This window comes from Armigeres subalbatus, chromosome 2 (genome assembly GCF_024139115.2).
Source record: "Armigeres subalbatus isolate Guangzhou_Male chromosome 2, GZ_Asu_2, whole genome shotgun sequence".
In the NCBI taxonomy this organism is placed as follows: domain Eukaryota; kingdom Metazoa; phylum Arthropoda; class Insecta; order Diptera; family Culicidae; genus Armigeres; species Armigeres subalbatus.
In genome coordinates this window covers 12296789-12311041 of record NC_085140.1, presented here as the reverse complement: position 1 = coordinate 12311041, position 14253 = coordinate 12296789, and the positions used below count along the sequence as shown (strand labels likewise).

Genomic DNA, 14253 nt, shown 5'->3' with positions numbered 1-14253 from the left:
TTGCATTGCATTTATTGCTTTAAAAGATCAATTTAAATGCACAAAAACACTTGAGATATTCCTCTTTATCACATCAATAATTAATCCGTTTCTATACATCACCTCACCTCCCATCTATCCAATTCCAAATTCAGCACCAAAACCAGTCGATGTCGGTCGACCTTCCACTAAAAAACCTACCCCAAGATATCCTTGAACCCGAAAGCCTCAGACAAAATGTTTCCAAGAGCTCCAATCCACATGCAACGCACACTTGCCGCAACCCATTTATCACCGAAGCCACTGGTGCGGGTGGGAGAAAAGGAACTCTGCAAAGGCGAACGTCTACCAGCAATGAATAGTAACTTAAGTGCACACCGAATCCAGCTCCAGGGCCTCGGGGGATGTATCGAAGACGACGATGACGGTCGGCCGGAGACGTGCTCCGCTCAACTCGCAAGAGCATAAATTTTCACCCAATTTAGTCCTACTCTCCAAACAATGCGTATTTCCAGGCCAATACGCAAAGCAAATCGAACGACGACGGGCAAATACCGTCCTTGGGGAGCATCCATTTAGTAATTTATTGATGATGGGCCCCAGTGCGACTGTCTGTGTGGTGCTTCTGCAGGAGCCCAAATAGCAGACCCAGAAGGCAGACTTTGTGTTGGTACAGAAACGAATATTACACATGTTCATTAATTCTCTTTTGGCTTCACGTTGTCTGCCAATGCAGCTACTGCTGCTTGGGCAGAAATCTACGACGACGACGACGACGCCATGCCTCCAAGGCAAAGTTTTGCTTCTTTTGATCTGAGCCCCATGAAATCGATTCCACCATCGTCCAACTTATATAATTCCTACAGGCTGGGTGAAATATCTGGGGCTCAGACCAGCCACTGGGGACGGCGTTGTACGTGATAATGAAGTTACACGTTCTTCCCTCTCTTTTCGGAGGATGTGGGGAAATGCGGCTAATTTGGTTTTCCTGCTCGTTATCGAAGTGGGGTTTCGTTAGGGTTTTCGAATATTACTGTGTAGATAAATTTTCTGCCATAACAATAAATATAAATACACGTGTCTCAAATAACGGCACTTTCGTTTCTTCAAGTGAATCACCGCTCGTAAATCATATCTCGGCATAGATTTACCTTCCTGTGCTTAAAGCAAACATACTTTCGTCCCAAATTACGAGGCACAACAATCTGACGAGCGTTCAGGCACAAATCCTTCAGCCGCACCTGCAACCACCCGTTCGAGAATCTCCGTGCATTTCAAAAACCATTAAATCATTCTACCAGGCAAGCCTTTTCATCCCCGGTGGCAGCCGAGAAGCTCTTCTAGGGAAAACTCTTCCATATTCATTTCATTTCTTACAGCGCTCGTGAGCGTGTGTGTGTGTACGGAAATGTGTCCATATCTATCGGAATGAATCAGACAATAGACGGCTTTTCCTGGAAGGGAAAAAATGGAGCCGAAAGATGCGACAGTGCTGGAAACTGGAAACGAGAAACCGTCTGAGCTGCCTGAGATCCTACCAAAGCTTGTCAGGATGGATATCTTCATCATATTTTTTGCGCCTTTCTCCACTTTTGTATAGGGACATATCTACCGTTTGTGGGAAACATGATTCGTTCGGAGAAGAGTGAGAACTGTGATGGAAGCGATCACTCAAGTATGTTCACTCTAATGGCAGCAGGGTTCTTATTCTATAAAACGATTTACCGGGAAGTCTTATTTACGGTTATTTATTAATTATGTTCAGAAATTCTATATAATTTACAACCATCCAGTGGTTGAAATAAAGAAATATGCCGACTGATTGATGACCTTCTCCTTTCGACGCGTCTTAGACAACAGTGCCCCAACAATACTTCCCGAATTCGTCCACGTCGGCTTGGATGCCGATGAAGGATCTATCCTGCTCTCTTCGGAAGCTTTCCTCTTTCTTTTAGGAAGCAAAGTGAGGAAATTTATGTTCGGCTCCATAAATCCATTCCAATCAGCCGACGGAGTCGGGGGGAGAATCAACGCACTCAATGGCAAGCGGAGGTATTCCCCAATACATGTTGAAGCAGGCGATCGCACCATTTCCGATCCTCCGGAAGTTATCAACGCTCCAATGCCCCCCATTGCATGTGTATGTATCTTGTTTGTCAAGTACTATGCCCAGGGTGTCGAGAAAGTGTCCACCCCAAAACAACCTAGATCGGACCGAGAATCGAACACACCATCTACGGGAGTGGCAATTCTACGCCTTTGTTCGCAAGGCTACTGGAGACCCCTGTTGTCAACGCACTACGTGAATATTTCTCATCTTTGATCCGGTCAACCGAGTTCCATAGATCTATCCTAGCTAAATCGTCAACGCATCAAAGCTTCCAAGTCCCACCGAACTCACTGGGCTCCCTGATCAACCTGATCACCATCGCCGAACTGTCGTTCGCCCTCTCCAGGGAAAAGGGAAATCATCAGGTCCAGTTGTGATCGGCACCCTATGATCAAGCCCCCTCTTCCTAATTGCAAATTCCTTGATTTGGTCAACCAAGCCTGATCTGACCAATCCGTTCCGGATAACTGGCTGCTCAGTTTCGTCATCCCAATTCTCAAAAATAACGTTTTCTCTCGAGATGCCTTCAAGTACCAGCCACTTTCATTGACCTCTTGCGTGTACAAGGTCGTCGAAAGACTGGGCAACTGCCGACTACGAAGATTAGGTTTCCGAGAGCACGCCTTCCGCCCGGTTAGAATATTTTGCAGGGTTAGCGGATTGCTCTCCAGGACCCCTTCCAACAGAAAATACACACCTACCTTCTCTTCGCGTTCAATTACATCTGTACTTCAGCAGCTTTCAAATTGTGCAAAATTTTGGCATATGTCCGAAACTTCTTCATGGGACGACTCCCTCCCTTGCGGACATATCTGGATGAGGAAAACCATCTGGGATTATTGAGGCCGCAGTTGAAGGGCATCTACTACCCCACTCCTCGGCTCTTTTTGCGCCCAAAACGGGGGAGCGTAAATTGAATCAGAGCGTAAAAAGAGGGAGCGTTATTTCGAATTTAGGGCGTAAAAAGAGGGAGCGTTATTTGGAATTTTGAGCGTAAAAGGAGGGAGCGCTATTTGGAATTTGGAGCGTAAAAAAAGTTTGCAATCTTTTAGGTAAGCAAAGTTTGATATTTAACGCAGTTTTAGTCTTAAGATGTGTCTTTTACCTATTTCGGTATAAGGGTCGTCCAAATTGTTTTCTTTATCATGGTCGTCCCATTGTTTTAGTGCTGAGGCCTTAAGATGTTCTTGGTACGCCAAGAAATCAAGAAGTCATAAGTGGTAAAGATCCTTGATGACGCACAGTAAGACGTTCATCATCATTTTCAATGCTTTAAAGTTTTTCGAGAACCTCCGGGAGCTTGGACCTGTGTTTTGTGATACATTGAATAGAATGCAACAATTGCATATGTCCATGGTCATACAAGAAAACTCTGGAATAGGCCTTAAGATCTACACGCGTAACCAGAGATCTTTCGTCTTGTGTAAAAAGTGGTACAACAAGACGTTAGGATCTACATGCTAAACCAGAGATATATCAACCTGTTTTAAATTTGATATTTGTCCTTTGTGGTCCATAGAATAAAATGCGTTCATGGCATATGCTAATGGCCATCCTAGAAATTTATGGAGTAAGGCTTCTAGGCTTACACGGATAACTATAATAACACAGTACATGATCTTCGCTATATAAGACCGTTTTTTCCTTACGTTTTTGACGTCAAGTTATCTCGTCCCAATTTATTCACATATTGTATTTCCAAGGAATAAACAGTTTCGTACGTGATATGAATGAAGTTTGTATACTACCTGGAACCCATGACAACAAGAACTACTTGGAATGCGAATATATCAAAATGAGGTTGAACACCACTCAAGAACGCTGAACACACAAGAACACCTTGTCAATAAATGCCTAGAGCTAATGACAACAACTTGAACTACTTGTCATAAGACGAGTTTATACAATCCCATTGAATTCCACCACTTAATTGTATCTTGACAGATACGTATTTTGACCTCAACAGTAAGGCCGTCTTCAGTGTCTTGTACTTGTCTTGTACAAGACACTGAAGGCGGCCTTACTATTGAGGTCGAAATACGTATCTATCAAGATACAATTAAGTGGTGGAATTCAAAGGGATTGTATAAACTCGTCTTATGACAAGTGAAGACATTCCACTAAAAAGCTCAAAAAAATTTTCTTATCAACTTGAACTATTTGGAATGCAAACATGTACCAACAGCCTCCCGTTCGGAGTTAATCTACAAATCATAACTGTATCCCCTAGTAGCACCATTCTGGCTGATTTGGTTGCAGCAACTCTAATGTGACTCAATTTGATCGCATACGAATTACAGCAACTTCTGTATGACAAGTGTGCTACTCGGGTCGAATTCATACATAGTTCCTAGTACCATGGAAACAACTAAAGCAACAAATTCACTCAGATGAGGTTGCACAACTTGTTATTTTTTTTGATTAACGGCTCCATCACTGAGGTTAATCAGCAGGCCCTGACTCTACGAAGTTCGTAGATTACTTCGAACCCATGACAATAACAAGCACCGAATGCGAACATATACAGTATTGACCCGATTTTGTCATTCTCCAATTTTGTCTACCCTGATTTTGTCGACCCCGATTTTACCACGTTTTCGACCCGATTATCACCAAAAAAAATTTTATTTTTTTTTCTGTCGTTTCTATTGTTTTCAAATAATACCGCAAATAACAATATTTTTCATGAAATAACTTTCACCGCCTGAGGTTTATTATGGATCATTACAGAGAATATGTCAAGAATTTTGTAAGCCTCTTCGACAAGAAATTACGTGTTCCTTTCACGTATTTTGCCTTTTTCTATTTCATCCCTCCAAAATTCACTAGGATTGAAAAAAATCGGGATATTACTGTACCGAAATGGGGTCACAAAAAGGGTTTGATGCTCAATAACTACGTCCATTAAATAGCCCACGACAACAAAAAGAACCACTTTAAAGACAAACATATGCCAAGAAGGGGTCACACAACTTAATTATTTCCAAATAACTGCTACCATTAAAGAGGTTGATCCACCGACTTTGGTTTTATGAGGTTCATAGATTACCTGGAAATCACGACAACAACAAAAACTACTCGAAATACAAACATATATCAGGAAGAAGTCACACAATTTGTTTATTCTTCAATAACTGCCTCCGTTTCGGAAGGTGATCCACAGACCTTGACTCTATGGAGTTTGAAGACTACCTGGAGCCCACGACAACAACAAGAACTACTTGGAATACTAACATATACCAAGAAGGGGTTACACAACTTGTTTATTTTTCAATAACTGCCTCCATTACGGAGGTTGATCCACAGGCCTTGACTCAATGAAGTTCGTAGACTACCTGGCACCAATGACAAAAACAAGAACTACTTGGGATACAAACATATACCAAGAAGGGGTTACACAACTTGTTTATTCTCCAATAACTGCCTCCATTACGGAGGTTGACCCATGGACCTTGACTCTATGCAGTTCGTAGACTACTTGGAGCCCACGACAACAACAAGAACTACTTGGAATACAAACATATACCAAGAAGGAGTCACATAACTTGTTTATTTTGCAATAACTGCCTCCATTACGGAGGTTGATCCATAAACCTTGACTCTCTGGAGTTCGTAGACTACCTGGAGCCCACGACAACAACAAGAACTACTTGGAATACAAACATATACCAAGAAGGGGTCACACAACTTGTTTATTTTTCAATAACTGCCTCCATTACGGAGGTTGATCAACAGACCTTGACTCTATGGAGTTCGTAGACTACCTGGAGCCCACGACAACAACAACAACTACTTGGAATACAAACATAGACCATGGAGGTGTCACACAACTTGTTTATTTTTCTATAGCTGCCTCCATTACGTAGGTTGATCCCCAGGCCTTGAATCTATGGAGTTCGTAGACTACCTGGCATCAGTGACAACATCAATAACTACTTGGAATACAAACACATACCAAGAAGGGGTCACACAACTTGTTTATTCTTCAATATCTGCCTCCAATACGAAGGTTGATCAACAGACCTTGAATATATGGAGTTCGTAGACTACCTACAACCCATGACAACAGGTAACACCACTTCGCATGCTTATGTTCTGTTCCTAGAACATCCGCAGTACTTAGATCATCTAAAAACAACCTCCGAAACTAATCCAAATTTGCCTCATATAAATGCTTGAAACTTTTTTTACGCTCCTATAGGGCGTAAAAAGAGGGAGCGTTATTTCGAATTTGGAGCGTAAAAAGAGGGAGCGTTATTTGGAATTTTGAGCGTAAAAAGAGGGGCGCAAAAAGAGGGAGCGTAAAAAAGGAGGGTAAAAAGAGGTTTTACAGTACTAAAAAAATGAACATGTTATGACCATGTTTGTAATATCTACCTGTAGGCATGGCATGGTAGGTAGGCATGTTGAGATAATGTAAAACAAAACATCTTGAAAAACCAATCAAATGTCAAAAGCCAACATGTTATCAGTAAGATTGTAGTACAAAACATCTTCAATGATCAAATTGCTGTATGTTAAGCAAAAACCTTTTCATAACTTTCTTCGAACATAACATGTTTTGTATTTTCTTTTCCCGACCTTTGTAACAACTCAATCGATAAAAATGATAAAAATGATGAAACATACCTGGTGTGAACCCAGTTTTATGCGTTTGTATTCATGCGTAAGCATGAAGCCGTCGGTATCATACTTTTTCTGCCATACTGTAAATTTAACTTTAAGTTTACTCCGATACAAGAACCAAAGGCACGCCACCTAGTTGTGAAGTAGCAAATTACCTAGCAAGATTTCAAAATTTGAATCTATAGCGTATTAAATATTTAATTGCGTCGTTTTCCAAGGACTTCTTTTGAAATAGTTTGACGATTTGGAGAATATCTCTCTTTATTCAACCAATGGGTAGAAATTGCGCAGCAGAGATTAGGTAAAAATAAATCGGGATCGCGTCGGGCTATTCACAATTGTGGAGTGCTTTGAATCAAATAGTTGATTATTTGTCGGAGTGAAATTTCAAAAGTTTCAAATCTAAATTAAATTATTCTAAATCTGAAGTAAGTTTCGGTCGCTTGAATATCAATTATGATTAAAATGTCTAACTACTATTATCTAATTCTTATTAGCGGTTGAATTTGTCGAAAACTCAAAGTTTTGAGATACGAGTTCGAATAATTGAACATTAAATAATTTGTAATTCAGGTAAGCCTAAATAATCCACCATTGTGAGCAAATATCAATAAGATTATCTGCGTTGTATAGGACAGTTAAGCCCAAACAACGTGGGCGGTTAGTCTGGGATCAAGGATCCGTCCGGAGCTCAAGCGAAACTTGGCCATAGTTGTTTGAAGGTCGAGTAACACCCGTCGTAGAGTACGACTGTGATCTCGCTAGCCAAAAAGCCGCGGGGAATAGCCGAATTATTACGACCGGCGGCACTCCACTTCGCTAGGGGACATCTATACCCCGAGATTCGAACCTGCGCGCGAGTCACGTGGGTTGTTCCGACCGGTTACTTGGAAGTAACCCGCAACGAACTCTCGTGACGACCAGGGGTACTGTTGGGCCAATTTTGCCACGAGAAACGAGCCGAGCTCCTGTTTTTTCAACTCCGTGGGACGTCCGCAGCGGGAATCCGTCAAAAGCCCCGCCGATCAGGTCAGAACTGTCCAAGTAGCTAACGATCTATCAAATAAGGGATAAATTTATGTCGTTTTCGGTTTTAGACCTGGGTCAGGTCCGACCCCGACTCTGAATAACCGAACGAAAAACGAATCGGGATCGAGTCAGTATGATGGTGTTAGTGAGATCTCAAGCACTATCATCTGTTTTGTTTTCAGTTCGCACTGCCAGCTGATAGGCAGAAAATAAATATAAATATTTTATCAGATTTCATACAGATTTTATCTTTTGAATTTTGTTATTAGTGTTATTTTGTTTCTTATTATATAAATTGAATGGGAAAGTCAGATTTTTCTTCTGTTAATTGTTTATTTTAAAAATGACAGTTAATCCATCAATAAATTTATGTGATTAGAAGCTTGTGATGAATGGCGACGGCAATGTGGATTGCCGTGAAGGAATTTTGGCGCTCTGGAACATTTCCGGTAATTATGCCAATCCGTGTTTCCCGATAAACTGTTATACTGGTTCTAAGTGGCGTTCTGGATAACAGTGATTGTGTTACATTTGAGTTATCAATTATGCCATTCAAATGTAATAGAACAAGAAAATATGGAAACACTTTGTAAAAAATCCAATAGAAAATTTATTGAGATTTGGGGCTCAAGAGTTGACTAACATTTCCTAACTAACACATCCGATACTCCGGTACGCTATTTTCCCATTGAGAGAGCAATTATACCTAAAGCATATAATCGAATACACAACGTAATAGTGAATAAATAGCAGCTACAGCTACCTTCTCGTCATTGCATTTATCAATCATCACATTCAATCATATCAATCATTTATCAATCATATCAAACATTTTCATCAAAATTTTTAACCATCATTTTGTTTATAACGGAGCTACCGTCTGAAGTAATCAGCAAAAAATATTTCGATATCTGAATCCATTTCACCATCAGAGAAACTTGACGACAACACACAATTGAAATAATCCATTTTACGTGCAAGGCAGCAACAACATTGATAAATTCAACAAATGAAACAAAAACGATTAACCCTTTATAAGGCAGTGGCAACTATATTGCCACCAACAAATTATATGTTTTTCTATTTATCAACTAGAGCTTTACTTATTACTTCCCATGTAGTGGCTTTATTTGCTTTCTAGTAACACCCCAGATGGGCCCTCCTTAGCCGTGCGGTAAGACGCGCGGCTACAAAGCAAGACCATGCTGAGGGTGGCTGGGTTCGATTCGGTGCCGGTCTAGGCAATTTTCGGATTGGAAATTGTCTCGACTTCTCTGGGCATAAAAGTATCATCGTGTTAGCCTCATGATATACGAATGCAAAAATGGTAACCTGGCTTAGAAACCTCGCAGTTAATAACTGTGGAAGTGCTTAATGAACACTAAGCTGCGAGGCGGCAATGTCCCAGTGTGGGGATGTAATGCCAATAAGAAGAAGAAGAAGAACACCCCAGATGAATTTGAGCCATAAAAAAAATTTGAAATGTCAATTTGAGAACAGTTTTTTTACGAACAAATCGTAAGTTACGAATGGAAGAAGGATTTTCAGTTATAATTCGTTAAAAAAACGACAAACATAAATTTTTTCCCGTTGGTATTCATTATTTTGAATCTCCTGTGTTAGATTATTACGTGATTAGGGTGAAAAAAGCTTTACCTTTCTGTATATTTGGTTTTTAGATTTTTGACGAAATTGCGTTTTTTTCCCAAGGGTCCCCCCTTGGGAACAAAAGGGCAAAAATTTTTTTTTTCACTTATAATGCGTTTTTCGACTAATACTCTTCACCAAAAAAAGTAACGTGCCTTAATTTGACTGGTTCTACCTAAAACCTAATTTTTAAAAATCTTTTATTTATTTTTTTGTTGCCTGTTTTCCCGCTTGCCGGGCAGTGGCAACTATATTGCCACCAATGTTGTCCCGCTTGACGGGCAGTGGCAACTATATTGCCACCAATTTTTCAATGTTTCTGAACTGTTTAATGTATAACAAACATACATTTGAGTTTAATACCATGTCAACATTGTGTCCTATTGTTGTTTTTGTTATTTTATTGTTTAGATTCCTCTGCCTTATGCTACGTACACACCAGTCAAGCAGTTCGACGAACATTGACTCCACCCCCAAGAAAACGCTTCGGTTGCTGCTTTGTTGGAACGTGTGTGAAGTTGTTCGAACAACCATTTGACAGTTGGCGGCTCGGTTGGGAAAAATTAAAACGGTTTGATTTTGGTTTGAGTTGTCGGGGGTGGAGTCAAGGTTCGCCGAACATGTTTGAGCATTTGTAGTGAAGTTGCACAAACCCCCATATATTTTTTGATGGTTGGTGCTCGAGTTGGTGCTTCGGTCGTTCGTGTGTGATATTGTTGGTCGAATAAATTGATTGTTCGTGTCGGTGTTGATAAAAATTGATGAATGTTTGAATAAACGGGAGGTGGAGTCAATGTTGGTCGAACTGCTTGACCGTGTGTACGTTCCATTATAAAGGGTTAAAAGTCAAATACCCATCCGCACCCTTCCGTGTCTTTCATGTTTTCATTTTCCTTTAGCGTAAACATAAACACCTGTTTGACAGTTTGTGTTCGAATGTATTGGTGAACCTAGGTTCGATCTCGATAAATCGGCAGAGCGATCCGGGGCAGAACTAGGTTCGACCCAGCAATAACCGAAAACGACATCACAGAGTTAGCTTAGGTTTTCTTGAATCAAATAAACTAGCTGCAATAATAAATAGGATTCGATGAATTCGATCGATTGAAATTCGCGATCGTGGAATTGTAAATTGCTTTAATTACTTCCAATTTAGAATTACACTACACAATCAAACGTCACGTAATAAATTGAACTATTTACTGACTGGTTTATTCCTACTTTAAGCTAAGCTTTTCCCTGATTGGTAGAACATCGAGGGTTGTATATATTTTTCTTAGATTAAGTCCGACATTGAAGTCGAAGAATTTGAACTTGGTTAATTGCCTACGATCTATTTTGTGTGTCGGAGTGTGAACTTTGGTTCTGGTTGAAATAAGACCTGCCCTGAATAGGCAGTCTCATACGGGCGAAATTAAACGAGCTAGCGGTCCTTCGGAAACAGAAGGTGGCGCTTAAGCCGCTTGCTTATAGAAACCGAACGGAGCGTTACACCTTTATTCAACATTATTTCTAGGTCTTCGCTAATAATTATGTTTTCGGTGTTGCTTGGGTACAAATAAAATAATTTTAAGCGGTTTGCTCTTATTAACACATTTTGCACTTTTCCGTTCACTAGGGAATAACTTATTATTTTATACTTACTTGAGGAATTATTGAAGAAATTTGCAATACAAATCTACCTCCATAGCAGTGCGGCCAAATGCCATTTGGCCGAATGCCACTGGGCCGAATATACCATTAGGCCGAAAGTTATTTGGCTGAAAGGGTCATTAGGCTGAATAGGTCATTTGGCCGAATGTAGGTCATTTAAAAAGTGAAAAATTAAGAGTAAGAAAAGAGTCGTCTCAATTCTCATTCCTCATTTCTCACTTCTCACTGTAAAAAATGAGAAGCGTGAAGGGAGTAGCGAGAAGGCTCACTACCCACTTCGCACTAATCACTTTTTACAGTGAGAAGTGAGAAATTAGGAATGGGAATTGAGACGTCTCTCTTCTCACTCATTATTACTCACTTTTCAAATGACCTATTCGGCCAAACGTCTTAATAGGTCAAATGTCCTATTCGGCCAAATGACCCTTTCGGCCAAACGACCCTTTCGGCGAAATGACCCTTTCGGCTAAATGACCCTTCCCCAACAAACTATAGCTTCAAGACTGATGAATTACTTTTCGGAATGAGCGTATAAGTCTTTGTGAATGCTTAACTATTCAAATAAGTTCAACAAGTTCAAGAATATCCATAAAAGTCCTTAGAGCCCTTGTGAATTCTTCACTATGTAAAAAAGTTCAATGCAGATGTTCTAGGGTCTTAAAATTGTCCCTTAGCTAAGTTCTCGAGTCGAGTCAAGTACGAGACACTGAAGACTACTTTACAGTTTAAATCGAAATACGTATATGTAAAAGTATTACGAGGTGGTGAAATTAAGTGGAATTGTGCTAATCTCGTCTCACGCCAGTGGAAACATTCCACAAAAAAAGAGCTAAATAATTTTCTAGAGGTCTACCACGTCAACTACGCCTAATATCATACCGATAGCAACCCAGCGTTCCCATGTATATGCCTAGAGTCCATGCGAATACTCCACCATTCAAATAAGTCCAATCCAGATGTTTCACAAGGGCTCTAAGAACTTATATGGACACGTTGAGTTACTATCGGTTTGATGCCCGGCGTAGTTGTCCTGGTAGACCAATTGAACTCAACTCATGGACAATTTGAAGACCCTAAAGCATCTGCCTTAAACTTATTTGAATGCTGAAGCATTCACAAGAATTCTAGGCACTTATATGTTGCTACCGGTTCGATGCCAGGCGTAGTTGACCTGGTAAATCAATTGAACTCAACTGCTGGACAATTTGGAGACCCTAGAACATCTGCGTTGGACTTGGTTGAGTGGTTAAGCTCTTGCAGGGGCTCTAGAGACTTCCATGATCACGCTTGGTTGCTATCGGCATGATGTCAGGCGTAGTTGACAGGTAGATCAAATGAACTCAACTTCCGGACAATTTGGAGACCCTAGAACATCTGCATTGGATTTATTTGAATAGTAAAGCATTCACAAGGGCTCTAAGGACTTTTACTTTTCATATATATAGAGCAACTTCACAACAATCCTCCAGAGGTATTGGAGGCCTTATGATAGTTCTTGTTACATTATTTGCACAAATCTTATACAATCGAATTTTATTGAAGAGCCCTGTTCATATGGGCTGATGAACGAATCATTAAATCGTCAAATATGACCAGTTCTATTTATAATTGCCTAAAATTGCACTTTTGGGCCACCTAGTTTTCAGAATCATAAGAAAGGGGGTATGGTACAGAGGGGAGGGTTAGCATGTATATGAAAGTATAACTATTCCAATTGATTCTAGTGAAAATTCTAAATAAAACCCAGATTAATCCACCTAACGGTGATGGTGCCTTTCTCGTTCGTTCAAAAGGTTTGGAAAAATCTCAAATAACACCAATATGTGGATTAATCTTATTTTTCATATTTGTTTATATGCATAAAAAAAATTCTCGCCAAACGCAATTTGTTGCAAACAAATCGGATGAGCAAAGAGCAAAAAATGGCATTTTATTTAGTAGTTTTAAAATTAGTATTTTCGCCATAACTTTTGACCCAATTGTACGATCCGGCCAAGTTTCTATAGGAAACAAAATGGGACAAGAATCTGCGTCGAATGCAATCTGTTGCGAGCGACCTGAGAAGCACACATCCCATAGTTAGATCTGGCCAATTTCAAATAGGAAACAATGGAACAAGATTTTGCGTCGAATGCAACTTGTTGCGAGCAAATCGGTTGAGGATAAGTGCCCGAAAAATGAGTGACATTTTTTACGCGATTTTTTCGTATGAATTTGTATTTTGGCCATAACTTCTGATCCCATAGTCCGATCTGATCAATTTCAAATAGGAAACAATGGGACAGGATTCTGCGTCGAATGCAACTTGTTGCGAGCAAATCGGTTGAGGATAAGTGCCCGAAAAATGAGTGACATTTTTTGAGTAGTTTTGCGCACACACACACACACACACACACACACACACACACACACACACACACACACACACACACACACACACACACACACACACACACACACACACACACACACACACACACACACACACACACACACACACACACACACACATCACCTCGATTCGTCGAACTGAGTCGATTGGTATATAACACTATGGGTCTCCGGGCCTTCTATAAAAAGTTTGTTTTTGTAACTTTTGACCCAATTGTACGATCCGGCCAAGTTTCTATAGGAAACAATGGGACAAGAATCTGCGTCGAATGCAATCTGTTGCGAGCGACCTGAGAAGCACACATCCCATAGTTCGATCTGGCCAATTTCAAATAGGAAACAATGGGACAGGATTCTGCGTCGAATGCAACTTGTTGCGAGCAAATCGGTTGAGGATAAGTGCCCGAAAAAATGAGTGGCATTTTTTACGCGATTTTTTCGTATGAATTTGTATTTTGGCCATAACTTTCGATCCCATAGTTCGATCTGGCCAATTTCGAATAGGAAACAATGGGACAGGATTCTGCGTCGAATGCAACTTGTTGCGAGCAAATAGGTTGAGGATAAGTGCCCGAAAAATGAGTGACATTTTTTACGCAATTTTTTCGTATGAATTTGTATTTTGGCCATAACTTTCGATCCCATAATTCCACACGGCCAATTCCAAATAGGAAACAATGAGACACGATTCTGCGTCGAATGCAACCTGTTGCGAGCAAATCGGTTGAGAATAAGTGCCCGAAAAATGAGTGACATTTTTTACGCGATTTTTTCGTATGAATTTGTATTTCGGTCATAACTTCTGATAACATAGTTCG

At 40.3% G+C, this 14253-nt stretch overlaps 1 protein-coding gene across 1 annotated transcript in view; it reads right to left on the bottom strand.

Moving 5' to 3' along the window:
• LOC134217770 (acid sphingomyelinase-like phosphodiesterase 3b) overlaps positions 1–14253 on the bottom strand; it is a 352324-nt gene that overhangs the window by 231436 nt on the left and 106635 nt on the right. The gene's annotated exons all lie outside the window — the stretch shown is intronic.